The 13,334-nt window shown below is 52.6% G+C and overlaps 1 long non-coding RNA gene and 1 pseudogene across 3 annotated transcripts in view; both read left to right on the top strand.

Moving 5' to 3' along the window:
* The window catches only part of LOC129131944 (uncharacterized), a 31,161-nt gene extending 25,748 nt beyond the window's left edge, over positions 1-5,413 (top strand). For 2 of the 3 annotated variants that reach the window (XR_013185800.1, XR_013185799.1), the window contains 2 exons: positions 2,378-4,392; positions 4,941-5,413. This is a non-coding gene — a long non-coding RNA (uncharacterized LOC129131944). Of the gene's footprint in view, positions 1-1,838; positions 4,393-4,940 lie in introns of those variants that run through there. The other variant, XR_008536052.2, reaches the window with a different exon arrangement.
* A 1,875-nt stretch (positions 5,414-7,288) lies between these two features.
* LOC129133807 (histone H3-like centromeric protein A) lies at positions 7,289-10,583 on the top strand (annotated as a pseudogene).
* Positions 10,584-13,334: the final 2,751 nt, after the last annotated feature.

The following is a 13,334-nucleotide window of genomic DNA, read 5'->3' as shown; positions in this document are numbered from 1 at the left end:
AGACATTGCAAGGAGGACTGGCGTGCACCAAGATCGGGGGGTATACTGGGGGCTATGGGGGTCTGAGGAGGCTTATTGGGGTCTAGAAGGTCTGGAGGGGCTGAAGGGATTGGTGTATATCAGGGTCTGCGGCTGTATAGGGAGTTATGGTGGTCTGGGGGGCTGCAGGGATTTGGGATGGGGACATATATGAGGGTCTGGAGGATTGTTTAGGGGTTTGGGGGGTTGGAAGGATTGGAGTGCATCAGTATGGGGAATTATATTGGAGGTTATTGAGATCTGAGGAAGCTGAAGGGGTTGCGGTACAACGGGGAATGATGCTGGGGCTGCAATGCAGGGGTCGTCTGTGGATAGTCTGGTGGGTATTGGGGGGCTTCATGGGGTGAACCCCTTCTCACCCCTCCCCCCACCTTCCCCAGGCGTCCTGGAAACAGACATCACCTTCCTCCTCGTCTTCATCGTCACCCTCATGTTATTCATCAGTGAGCAGCTGGAGGGAAATCTGAGCTTCAAGGGGGCCTGGGGGAGGCAGTGTTTTGAGAGATCTGGTGCTCACCCCCCCAGTCCCCCCAGACCTGGTCTAGGGATGGCAGCTGCTCCACACTACCTGCAAGATGCTCATGGTGGCTGCCAGCATGGAGTGTGAAGGGGGAGCTTGTGGGGCTTTGGGCAGGTTTGTGGGAACCAGCAGCAGCTGTGGGGACTGGAGAGCATTGGGGTCTGGGGAAGTTATATTGGGATTTGGGGGATCTTCAGAGACTGGGAGGTGTCGAGGTCCAAGGGGCATATTGAGATTTGATAGGGCTGGGGGTTCTGGGTGCGTTTGGGGAGGGCTTTCACAGCAAAGTATAGGGGATATGGGGGAGCACAAGGGCACTTTGAAGTCATGGGAGGTAATGAAGGGCTTGGGGAGGTACAGGAGGTGGGGGGGTGCACAGCCCCTCGTGTGGGGGGTGTGATGAAGGGGGGTACCCAGCCCTCCCCATATCCCCATGCCAGCTGCTCCCCCCACCCCATCAGCTTCCTCATTTTCCTCATGCTCATCCTGCTGGGCAAGTGCTTTTCCATCACAGGTACTATGGAGGGTATGGGGAGGTGGCTGGGGGGCAGCTGTGGGTCACTATGGGACAGTCAGGGGTCCCTATAGAGCATTTGGGGGGGGAGGTGTGGAGTAGTTTTGGGGTTCTCCATGGGGCACCCACAGGGTTGGTGCTTTCAGGGGCCACATCAGACTGGGGAGCTCCATCCAGCTCTCCGTGTACAGCATCACCTACATCACCCTGCTTGCCTACAAGGCCCAGGTGAGACCCCTACACCCACTTGTATTTTTGCAGTTTAGGGAGGGTTTGTGGGTATTTGGGAGGGTATTTTGGGATGCAGGGGCAGTTCTTGACCACCATAAGGTGCTTTATAATTGTGAGGTTCAGGTGAGACCCATGTGCCCAGCTTTATTTGGGGAATATAGGAGGCATTTGGAGGGGTATGGGGTATTTGGATGGTGTTTGGCTTTGTGGGGTTTATCTTTGGAGGGAGAGGCAGTTTTTTGACCCTGGTTGAGTGATGTACCCCTACAAGTCACCTGCTGGGCACAGGCTCATTGTGCTGCACTCCAGGGCCTTCAGCTGGTTATGCAATGCCATCTCCATCACTGTCACCATTGTCCTTGAGTACCGCAACTTCTACCTGCCCTTCCTGGGAGCTTATGCCCTCTGATGAGTCCTCGGGCTACCTGGAGGACACCTGAGGTCTCTCACACAAGAGTCTCTCAAGGGGGTCTCATGAGGGATCTCACAAGGGTCACTCTTATAGAAGTCTCAAAGTGGTCTCACAGGCAGAAAACTCTTCAAGGAAAAATGCCACTCATGTTCCACTGGGCAAGTCCTCAGGCAGAATTGAAGGGCTGATGTTACTTCTGACCCTCTGGAAGGGATCCCCAGGTCATATTTACAAGAAGTGAGCAACGAGTACCATGATCAGAGGGGCTCTGGCTCCAGCCAGCTGTGGGAAAAGGACAGTGGGGTCAGTTAGACTGTGTGGATCCAAGGCCTGGCACAGCAGAGCCACAGGAGCACAAGGCTTTAGCTGACATGGGTGCACAATGCACCCTGATGCCATCATGCAGGGGCAGAATCCACCTCTGTTTTTGGGATGACGGAGGATCCCAACAGGGACTATACTGGAAGCTGAAGTGCTCCTGACTGGGCATGAGTGGCAGAAAAATGCCATTGTCGCTGGTCTAGAGGGTCCATGTATCCTTGGCACAGATCACCTCAGGAGAGGTATTTCAAGGACCCAAAAGGACACCATTGAGCTTTGGGAGAGCTGCTGTGGAGACAGAAGAAATTCAGACAGCTGAATTCCTTGCTTGGTCTTTCAGAGGACCCTTCTGCTGTGGGACTGCTGAGGGATGAAGAACAGCAGGTACTGATGGCCAGCACAACAGTGTCCCATTGGCAACATGGCACCGACTGGGACTTCAGGACCCCATCCATGAGCTGATGATCTGTGAACTGGAGAGCTGGGCGTGCTCAGCAAGACTCGCTCACCCCTCAGTAGCCCCACATGACCCCTGCCTGAGTCCTGTGGAGAGTGGACACTGACAGTGGACTGTCATGGCCTGAATGAAGTTACACCATCACTGAGTGCTGCCATGCTGGACATGTTGGAACTTCAGTATGGGCTGGAGTCCAAGGCAGCAAAAGGGTGCCACCATAGACATTGCCAATGCATTCTTCTCCATTCCTCTGTCAGCGGATTCCCAGAGCTGGGGTCCCTCTTTGTGCCCCCAGCCCTGAAGCTGCCCCAAATAGGGCCTTAGCCCCCCTGTGGCCCCCTGCCCTCACAGGCGGGCTTTGTCACCACCTTGCTTAGTGCCACCATCAGCTCCAGAGGGGCCCTGGTGAGGGGGGAGCAGGGGCTGATGATGCAGCTCTGTGCCCAATCACATGGGGGGTTGTCCCACTTACAAGGGGGGGTCTCAGTCTTATGGGGAGGGGGATGTCCAGTCCAATGATGGGTCCCCCAGTCCCATGGGAGGGGGGATTGTGTATCCCAATCCCATGGGGAAGGTCTCAGTTCCAGGATGGTAAATCAGTTACATGTGAGTGTCTCAAGGCCATTAATGGGGGAGGGGGGAGTCCCAATCCCATACAGCCCAAATCCCTGGGTGGGGACTCATTCCATGAAGGGATATAGTGTCCCCTATCTCATTGGCAGGGTCCCAAAAATTAAGTGGAGGAAAGATGCTCTTGCCCCATCCTGTTTGCCACACTTTTGGGGTCCACCCCTGTATTCAGGGTCTTTCCCCTCTCTATTTTTTCTCTCCCAGAGGAACATGGTGCCACTAGAGTGATATCCCAGCTGGCCAGGAAGAGTCCAGGCACCTCCTGCCACAGGGCATGGACACTGGGGTATGGGGGATAGGGTGGGAACATGGGGGACACAAGGGAGACATGAGGACGTTGTGGGATACTGTCATGGTTTGACACTGGCACAATGCCAGTGCCCCCATGAAGATACCCTCTCCCTGGTTTCTGCTGTGAGATGTGACCAGGAATAAGCAAAGCAGGCTCCCACTTAGAAATAAAGAAAACAAAACTTTATTAACTACAACTATATATAAAAGGAACACACACAGGAAAATGAAAACCTTACAAATACACTTCCTCCTCCCCCCACCAAATTTCCAATACATCTATTCCCCAAATCACCAACTCTTGGTCCAGCACCACCCTTCAGACAATCAATCCTCAGTTCATCAAGAGGAGAGGAGTCCTTCTTGTACCATGGGCTTCCCCTGGAAACACAGTTGAAGCCTCGTGTGTTTCTGCGTCACTCGTGGCACCGCCCGGAGTACATCTGCCGTCGTGACCTCTTCCTTTCATGTCCAGTGCTCTCACCACTGAACACGGACCAGAGCTGCTTCTAGGGTTGTCTTTTTTAAGGATGCTTTGTCCCGATCCAAAAGGGCACAGTCTCTCCTTTGGGACACCTGTCCCCCCCATATTTCACTCCCTGGGGCCGAGGGGTACCAACACTGAACCCTCTTGGTTCTGAGGCATTGCCTCCCCCTAGATGCAGTCTCTGTGTCACAAGGAACATGGTTCTGTCCATGGCTGTACAAAAAGAGTCCAGCAAAAGCCACTCCATCATCTCTTCCCACTAAGATTCTTCTCTATTCTCCCAACATCTCTCACTTGCCCAGACCTCTCTCACACTTGCCCATTTCCTTCTTCATCTTCCACTCTATCTCTCTTCTAGGAAAGATTAATGTTCTGTAAAGTTTTCATTGTCCGAAAAGGGGTTAAAAGCTCCTACAAGCGGCCGGCTGCACCCCCCCTTCATCTCCTCAGCCATGCTGCCGGCACAGGCACACGTTTATCAAGTTTCAAGGTAACAGTCTCAGGCACCGTCTCTCTCTCTCTCTGTCTCCCAGGGGGAGGGGGGGCTGCCCGATGGCTCCCGGTCTCTCTCTCTCGCTCTTCCACCCTTCCACCCCTGGGGTCAGGCCTGCCTCTCCCGGCCACATGGCTTTTCCCCTCCCCCCACCCAGCCAGCAGGCCGGGGGAGAGACCCGAACTCTTTCCTGCCAGAAACCCAAGAGAGCCTCCCAGGGGAGAGCTCTGCTTTTAACCCCGTGTTCTCAGAGGCGGATCCATGTCCTAATGGCCAGATTAGATGCCAATATTAAAATCTGAACATCCATTGGCCTGACCACAGTATCCCAGAAAACACATTTCCTGTCAAACCACCACAGATACGTGGGGGGACAGGTGGGACATGAGGGACCCGGGGATCATCTGTGTACATGAGGGGGGGACATGGGGACACAGGGTAGCAATAAGGGTACTGTGTCCATGGGGAGGGGCAGTGTTAGAAATGGTGCAACTCCTAGAATTTTTAACTAACTTTAGTCAGGGGTTTTGTTCATCTTTGCTTAGAGAAAAAGGAATGGAAGTTTCTGTTCAAGAGACTCTGTTCCCTGGGCAAGGCCTGACGAGCTCGACATCTCAGTGGACCAGGAGTTGCCAGAGCATGCTCAAGAGAGAGAAGTGACCGTCAACACCTGAACTTCTTTCCTGGTGTGTCAGAGACACTTGGTCTGAGAAAAGATCAATAAGAGAATGAAGAATGAGGACCTAATTAGCATTGGAAGCAAAGGGATCAATAACCAATAGGAAACCAGGTACAAAGAACTGTTTAACTTGTGGCCAATGAACATTGAACCAATGCATTTTTCTGGGTTTTGACTGTGTAAGTATGTGAAAAATCTAATAAATAACCATGTGTGATGGAATGGTTTCCTCTGCACAACACAGGCAATGTGTGGATTAAATTATCTCTGTTGCACATTCTGGGCAGAACAACATCCTGGCGAGAATAAAGTAATGCCTTAATTCTCTTAAAGTAGAAACGTTGTTGGAGAGTTTTTATTTTTCTTGCAATTTCGGTGACAGCAGGATAATGCCTCCCATGTCCCTCCATATCCCCCCACATCACCTGTGTGTCCTTTTCCCCCAGATGGATTTTATGGACAGCTGCAACCCTCAACTGACCCCCACTGATTACAGGGAGGCACTAGGAGCTACTGGGACCATGCTGGGAGCAACTGGGATCACAACTGGGGTAACTAGGATCATAGAGGGAACAACTGGAACCATTCTGGAGAATGACAGGGAGAAGAAAGGGGAATCATACTGGGGGTAAATGGGAGCAACTGGGACCATGCTGGGATCATGCTGTTATCATAGTAGGAGTGACTAGGATCATACAGGGAATGACTGGAACCATGCTGGAGGTGACTAGGAGCCACTGAGACCAGGGCCAGAAGGATCCAGCAAACTCCAAGCCTTGGTGCTGGGACAGCCCTGGAACAGATTCCTTGCGGGGAACCCATGGCACGGACAGGAAAACCAGGGCATTGGGAACAGCCAGGGCTTGGGAAAGGCAGGTACTGCCTGACTCACCTGATCTTCTGCTGTGCCCAGGTGGCCTGGGTGGGTGTTGGACATATGTGGGTGTGTCTGCCTGCAGTTCAGCAAAGCCTTTGGCACTGCCTCCATCTCCCTGCTTCTTCTGGAGCACCTGCCGCTCACAGCTGGGACAGGTGCCTCTCCCTGGGAACACCTGGCTGGTGGCCAGGCCAAGGAGGAGTAGGAATGGGGCCACAGCCAGCTGGGGCTGGGCACTGCTGGGTTCCCCAGGGCTCCGTGTTGGCGCTGGTCCTGTTCAGCATCTGGCCTGGCTGGACAAGAAGGGGCAACTGTGAGGCTTGATGGGGTCAAATGAGGAGTGTGATGGCCCACTGGGAAAACTGGGGGTTAACTGGGAGGTCTGCGAGGTAATGCCCTCAAGGGACCCCCAAAGCCCACCTGGGCCACCATGGGTTCATAATGCCCCAATCTGCTTCTCCCAGTGGATTTCATGGAAAATCGTAATCCTTCACTGACCCCCACTGGGTACTAGGAGGCACAGGGAGCTACTGGGACCATGTTGGCAGCCAACTGAAGACACACTGGGAGCAAATGGAAGATGCTGGAACCATGTTGGGGGTACTGGGACCACAACTGGGGCAACTAGGATCATACAGGAGGGGACAACTGGAACCATGCTGGGTTCATTCTGGGAGTGTCTGGAACCACACTGGGGGCACCTGGTATCATACTGGGAGTGACTGGGATCATAGTGGGATCATTCTAGTAAAGACAGGAATTGACATGGTCCCACATTGGGGGTGTGACAGGCATTATACTGGAAGTCGTGATCATACTGGACTCACACTGGGAGTGACTGGGAAGCACTAGAATCATATTGCAGGGGACTGGACTCATACTGGGATCATTCTGTGAGTAACTGGAATCATGCAGATGACCAGGAGCAGCGGGAACCACACTGGGAGTGACTGGGATCACGCTGGAACGATTACAGAGCCTGTACTGGGACCGCACTGGGACGATAACTGAGACTACCCTGGAAGCACCAAGGCGCGGGTTCATGCAGTTTTATGCTAATGAGCCCTTAGCAGGCGCGGTACCATTGAGTAGCAGAGTGCGGCGGCGCAGAGGGGTCGCATGCCCCAATTGGCGCGTGGAGGGAAGTGACGTCACGAGCAGTGCAGCGGCGGCGGCGGATCCCGGGCGTGACGTCACTGGCGGGGAGCGGGGCTTGGGGATACCAGGTAGTGGTGGGGGGTGGGGGGGGGCCCGGACGCCTGCGTCCGCCCTTACAGCTCCTCCCCCGGCCGCCGGGTCCCCTCCCGCCCTGCTGGATGCCTGGACTCGGCCGCACCATGCCCCACCCCAAAGCCACCCCCGAGGGCGCGGGGGCTCCCCAGCGCCCGCCCCGGCCGAGGGCACGCAGTGAGTGAGGGGCGGGGGACTCCCCTTACAGACACCCCCTGTGGGCCTCCCACATCGAGCCCCCTTTCAGGCCCCCCTCCAGAGCACTCCTATGGACCCTCCCCGTTGCTGTCCCCAGCCTGTGCCCCAAATACTCCTATATGCTTCCATCACTCAGCTTCTTTGTTCTTATTTCAGCACAGTTTATGTCTTAGTAACCTTGATGAATTCCACAGTGCCCTGAGAAAATTCTGATAAGAACAGTTACAAGCAGTATGGCTGGAGCACACTGAGGCCTAAGTTGTTCAGATACATTGCTACAGCCCCCTACACCCTGTTCCTCGTAACGCCCCCTACTCCCTGTCCCCTATAACTCCCCTATATCGGCCATCACTATAGCTCCCTATAAATCCCTCATATCCACAATGTCCCCCCAGACATTATAGATCCCTTATAACCTCCACAGTTTACCCCTGGCCCCTATAGCCCCCCATGTAGATCCCTTATAGCCCCCTGTGTTCTGCCAGGCCCTATAGATCACCTATGCCCCCCATGTTCCTTCAGAGCCCCCCATCTGTGCCCCCCCAGACTAAATCGATCCCCTAAAGCCCCCACAGTTCCCCATCCACTGCCTCCCCAGGGCACCACCCAGGTCAGCAGGCATTGCAGGAGATCTGCAAGTACCAGAGCAGCACCCGCATGCTGCTGTGCCCCAGCCCCTTTGCCCGCATGGTGAGAACCCCCCACATTCCAAAATGAACACTCCTGCACCCTAAAATCCCCAGAGACCCCAAGTTCCCCCATGGAACCTCCCCAGCACCCCTGATGGACTCCCAAACTCCCCTGCAACCACACAGATCATCTCAGATACCCATAAAATCTACTTTGGGACCCCCAAACCTCTCCAGGATCCCCCCAGTTTCATCCCAGAACCTCCAACATTGCCTGGGATCTTCCAAACCACTCTGGATCCCCTTTCTGTTCCCTTTCCTGGGATCCCCAAATCCATCCCAGGACACCCCAGATCAACCCTCTCAGACCCTGCAACCTCCCCCAGAGCCTTCAAATCCACCCTGGGACCCTTCAGCTCCCCATAGGACTCTCCCAAATACCCACTGGAACCCTTCAAACAATCCCTAGGACTCCTTAAAATCCAACCTCATATCCACCCTGGGCCCCCTGAAATCCAACCTGGAACCCTCTAACCTCCCGTTAGACCCCATCCCAAAAACCACTGGGACCCTCCAACCCCCTACAGACCCACCAAGTTACCCCCCAGAACCCCAGATCAACCCCTGGGACTCCTTAGGACCACCTGTCCTTGTGACATGGTGGGCCTGTCTTCCCCCAACATCCTTGCATATCCCCCAAAGTCCTTCTGTGGTTCCAGACATCCTTGTGTGCTGCCAGCTTCAGAGGCTGCATGGATTGGGTGTTCCCTATGCCATGCTGGTGTTCCTGCCGTGCTGGCACTGTTCCCCTGTCCCATTGGGGTGTCCCCAGGGGAGTGTCCCCATGTTCCCATGGCTGAGGGTGTTCCCAAGATGTTCCCAGAGTGGTGCTTCCCCCCCTGCCTCCCACCTGGCAGATCCCAGGGTGTCCCCATCATGGTGTTCCCACATCCCCGCTCCCCAGTGTATCCCCAGCTGTGGTGGTGTTGTGAGGGTCCCCAGGACAAGGTGAGAGATGAGAATTTGACTGCAAGTTCTCAGAAGGCTGATTTATCATTTTATGATATTATATTAAAAGAAAATGATATACTAAAACTATATTAAACTATAGAGAAAGGATACAGACAGAAGGCTGGAAAAAAATGAATAATAAAAACCTGTGACTGACCAGAGTCCCCATACAGCTGGACTGGGATTGGTCATTAATTAAAAACAATTCACATGAAACCAATCAAAGATGCACCTGTTGGTAAGCAACCTCCAGACCACATTCCAAGCAATCAGATAATTATTGTTTACATTTATTTTCTGAGGCTTCTCAGCTTCTCAGGAGAAAAATCCTGGCAAAGGGATTTTTCAGAAAATATCATGGTGACACCCAGGTGTTCCTGTCCCCAGTGTTCCTCTCCCTGGGGTGTCCCCAAAGTGTCTCCAGGGTGACAACAAGGGTGTCCCCAGGTCCCTGGGATGTTCCCAGGGCAGTGTCTCCACATCTCCAGGGTGTCGCCATGGTGGTGGCCCCATCCCTGGATGTCCCCAATGCCCCCATATCCCCTCCATGTTGTCCCAGTGTCCCTGCACTCCCTGTGATCCCACTGCCCCCATGTGCCCCCCTCCCTGTGCCCTCCCTGCCACAGGTGCAGGAGATCTGCCTCCTCTTCACCCGTGGGGTCGATCACTGCTGGCAGAGCATGGCCCTGCTGGCGCTGCAGGAGGTGGGGCTCGTGGGGCCCAGACATGGTGGAGGGAGGTCACAGAGGGGCTGGAGGGGTCCTATGGGTCCTGCAGGGGTATCCAGGGGACTTAGGGGGTGGGGAGGGGGCTGAGGGGGATCTCATGGGTGCTGAGAAGGTTTCCATGGGAGTTGGAAGAGGGGGTTCTGTGGATGCTGCAGGAAGGGTCTGTGGGTGCAGGGGGTGTCTCTGGGGGCTGGGGAGGTCCAGGAAGCTCTCTTTGGGTACTTGGATGAGGCTGAGAGGTTTGTTGGGTGTGTGTGATGGGAGCTGAGGGGGAGTCTAGCAGAGTTCTATTGGCTGGGGTGGGTCTATGAGTTCTGGGACAGGGTTCCATGGATGTTGAGAGGGCCTGTGGGAGACCTCTGGGTGGTGCGGGGGGTGTCTCTTATTCCCGGGGTCTGTCAGGGATTTGGGATGGGTCACTGGGTGTTGGTGCCTCCTCACACATTTACAGGCACAGGGTGTTTTGGTCCCTCCCAGTCGCCCGTGGGTAGGTTTGGAGAAACCTTGCCCCCTGGGTGTGTGTTTTGGGGGGTTCTCTGCCTCCGGGGGAGCTGTGGGGGTTGGGGCATGCTGGGGGGTTTTGGGGACCCCCCCACCTCAGCTCAGGTTTTGGTACACAGGCAGCAGAGGCCTTCATGGTGTGGCTGCTGGAAGATGTGTACCTGTGCTCGCTGCACGCCTGCCGAGTCACCCTGATCCCCAAGGATCTGTAGCTAGCCCGGCACCTGCGGGGACTCGAGGGGGGGCATCTGAATGGGAACCCCCCCAGAGCCCCTGCACAGACTCAACCACCCAGGCTCCTGTACCAAGACCCCCACCCTGGGGCTCTCTCTTGACAATCTCACATCTTCAGGCTAATGCTGCTGAGACTCATACTGTTTTTTCTACCCAGGAATGATATCATAATGATTCCAGCACACCCCCACTGAGGATCAAGTTAACCATTGAAGGACAGCTTATCCTTATTGCAGGAGCAATCACTGCCAGCAGGAAGCAAACTTGGTTCACAAATTAACAAGTTTAACCCACAGGGTAGAGTTATGTCTTTTATTTAAGCTAGTAAATATGGTAACTTAGTACATGCATTCTACATCACACATGCTTTTCAGCTGTAAGTGCAATTAATTGAATATGACCAGGGATTTTACCCATTACCCAAATTAGATAACACTTCCAATATTATGTCCAAGGATTGCTCCCACCAAAAAGGTGCCATGATAGAGAGGTCTTGGCTGGTCTTTACCTCCCCTGTGCAGCCTCTCATCAGCACCGCAAACACTGGGGCAACATGCTTTCCTTCCTACAGAAAAGAACTCTCATTCTCATCCAGAAGCCCATCATTCAAAAGTGGATACCACCTCCGATATTATATATGCCCAAAGATGACTGTCATAACAAAAGCTGCCAGATCAGAAAGCTGTTGCTGATCTTTACCCCCCTAGGGCAGCCTGTAATCAGCACCTAAACCACTGGGGCTATGTGCTTTCCTTCCCATGGTAAAGCACATTCATTTTATTTCAGGAGCTCTGTCCATTAGAGGTAAAGGCCAGCAGGACCTGTTAGTCCACATTTTGTGTGGGAGCAATCCTTGGATGTTTTCAGTACTGGAGGTGGTATCCAAATTTCAGTGGTGAGCTCCTTAAAGATGATTGAAGCACTTTTATAGGGGAAGGAAAACACCTAGACCCAGGGTTCAAAGAGCAGATTACATGATGCCCCAGGGGAGGTAGAATCCAGCAACAATTTTCTAACCTGACACATATTGTGTGGGAGTAATTCTTGGATATATTTAATATTGGAAAGTTGTCTCCAAAGTAAGGTGGTGGACTCTTGAAGAGGAATAAAGTGACTTTCCATGGGGAGGAAAGGACATAACCCACTGTTCTTGTGCAGATATGCTTCCCAGGGGAGGTAAAGGCCACAAAGATGTTTCTGCCCTGGATCATTTTGTGTTAGATAATCAGTGGAAGTATTCAATATTGGAATGCGGCTCCAAATGCTGCAACTGTGCTCCTGAACATGAATGACAATACCTTTCCTTGGGAAGGCAAACACATAATCCTGCTGGTGGTGTTCAGATGACTGCAAAGTCTTTTACCTTCACCCCTTTGCAAAGTGAAGGTAAAAGACAGCAACAGTTTTCCGTCCTTACATTTTTTGTGTGGGAGGAATCCTTCGACATTCAATATCAGAGCTTGAATCCAAATGTCAGAACCCAGGCCCTGAAAGTGAATGACAATACTTTTCCTAGAAAAGTGAAATTCCCAGTCCTAATGCTGGTGCTACAGATAATCATCTGCCTGGTAGAGAGACATGCCAGCAAGACCTTGCTGTTCTGGAGCCTTTGTTTGGGAGCAATCCTTGGACAAAGTCAACATTGCAGGTGATTTACAAAATTGTGTGTTTGATTCCTGAAATGGAATGAGAGTGCTTTTACATGGGAAAGAAAGCAGCTAACCACAGATTAAAAACTGAAGAGGGGAGAAAAATTCCAGCATAACTTTTCTGCCCTAGTCTGTTTGGTGTGAGAGCAATGTCTAGAGCTGAGATGTATTCAATACTGGAACTCAGCTCAAAATGCTGCAACTAGGTTCTTCAATGTGAATGGCAGTACCTATTCTTGTGAAGGGAAACACCTTGTCCGACTGACGGTGTGCAGATGATCATCTGCCAGGTGGAGGTGAAGGCCAGCAAAATGTTTTCATCCTAAAACACTGTGACTAGTGATTTATTTTCCAAGAAAAAAAAGTGTCATTCCCTTTCAGGAACACATTTAAGGAATTTGGAAACCACCTCTACTAATAAGTATGTCCAAGGATTTCTCCAACAAAATAGGTGCCTGGAGAGATAGGTCTTGCTTGCCTTTTCCTTTCTTGGGCTGACAATCATCTGCAGCACCAACAGTAGGACTAGGTGTTTCTCCTCCCAAGGAAATGTGCTTTCATTCACTTTCTGAGCCCAACTTCCTAAATTTGGTGCCAAGCTCAAAATTTGGATCCATCCAAGGATTGCTCCCACACAAAATGTTCCAGGACAGAAAGGTCTTTACCTTGCCTGGGCAACCTCTCATCTGCCCCTGAAACACTGGCTACCTGAGGCATCATGGGCCCACTGAGCCAGAAATAACTCACCCTTGTGTGGCTAGTCCAGACTCCCCTGAGACACTTTAATCCTGGCAGCCCCATCCCCCTGTCCATTGTTGTGATGCTCTTCAGTGCCCGACTCTTGGGCACCTGAGCATCCACAGGAGGGACTTTCACAATCGGTTTATCCATTGGGCAGTGACGTCTTGCCCCAGTCCAGGGGCCCAGATGGGTTTCCCTTGTGTTGCCAATTGCCCTTTTTCCATTATTCCAGCCACCCTACTGAGCATTTGCCATGATCCATGAGTCAGTGCAGAGGCAGAGTGTTGGCCGCTTCTCTCATTCAGCTATATCCAAAGCCAGCTGGATGGCTTTAAGCTTTATGCTCTGTAACCTGACTGGAACCACCTTGTCCTTCAGTGACTTCCACAAGTTCTAATGTAGGACTCAATACAGCAGCTTTCCCTTTTTGATGCAAATTGCAAGAAAAATAAAAACTCTCCA

Source organism: Agelaius phoeniceus, chromosome 33, assembly GCF_051311805.1.
Source record: "Agelaius phoeniceus isolate bAgePho1 chromosome 33, bAgePho1.hap1, whole genome shotgun sequence".
Lineage (NCBI taxonomy): Eukaryota > Metazoa > Chordata > Aves > Passeriformes > Icteridae > Agelaius > Agelaius phoeniceus.
This window is presented reverse-complemented; position numbering and strand designations above follow the sequence as displayed.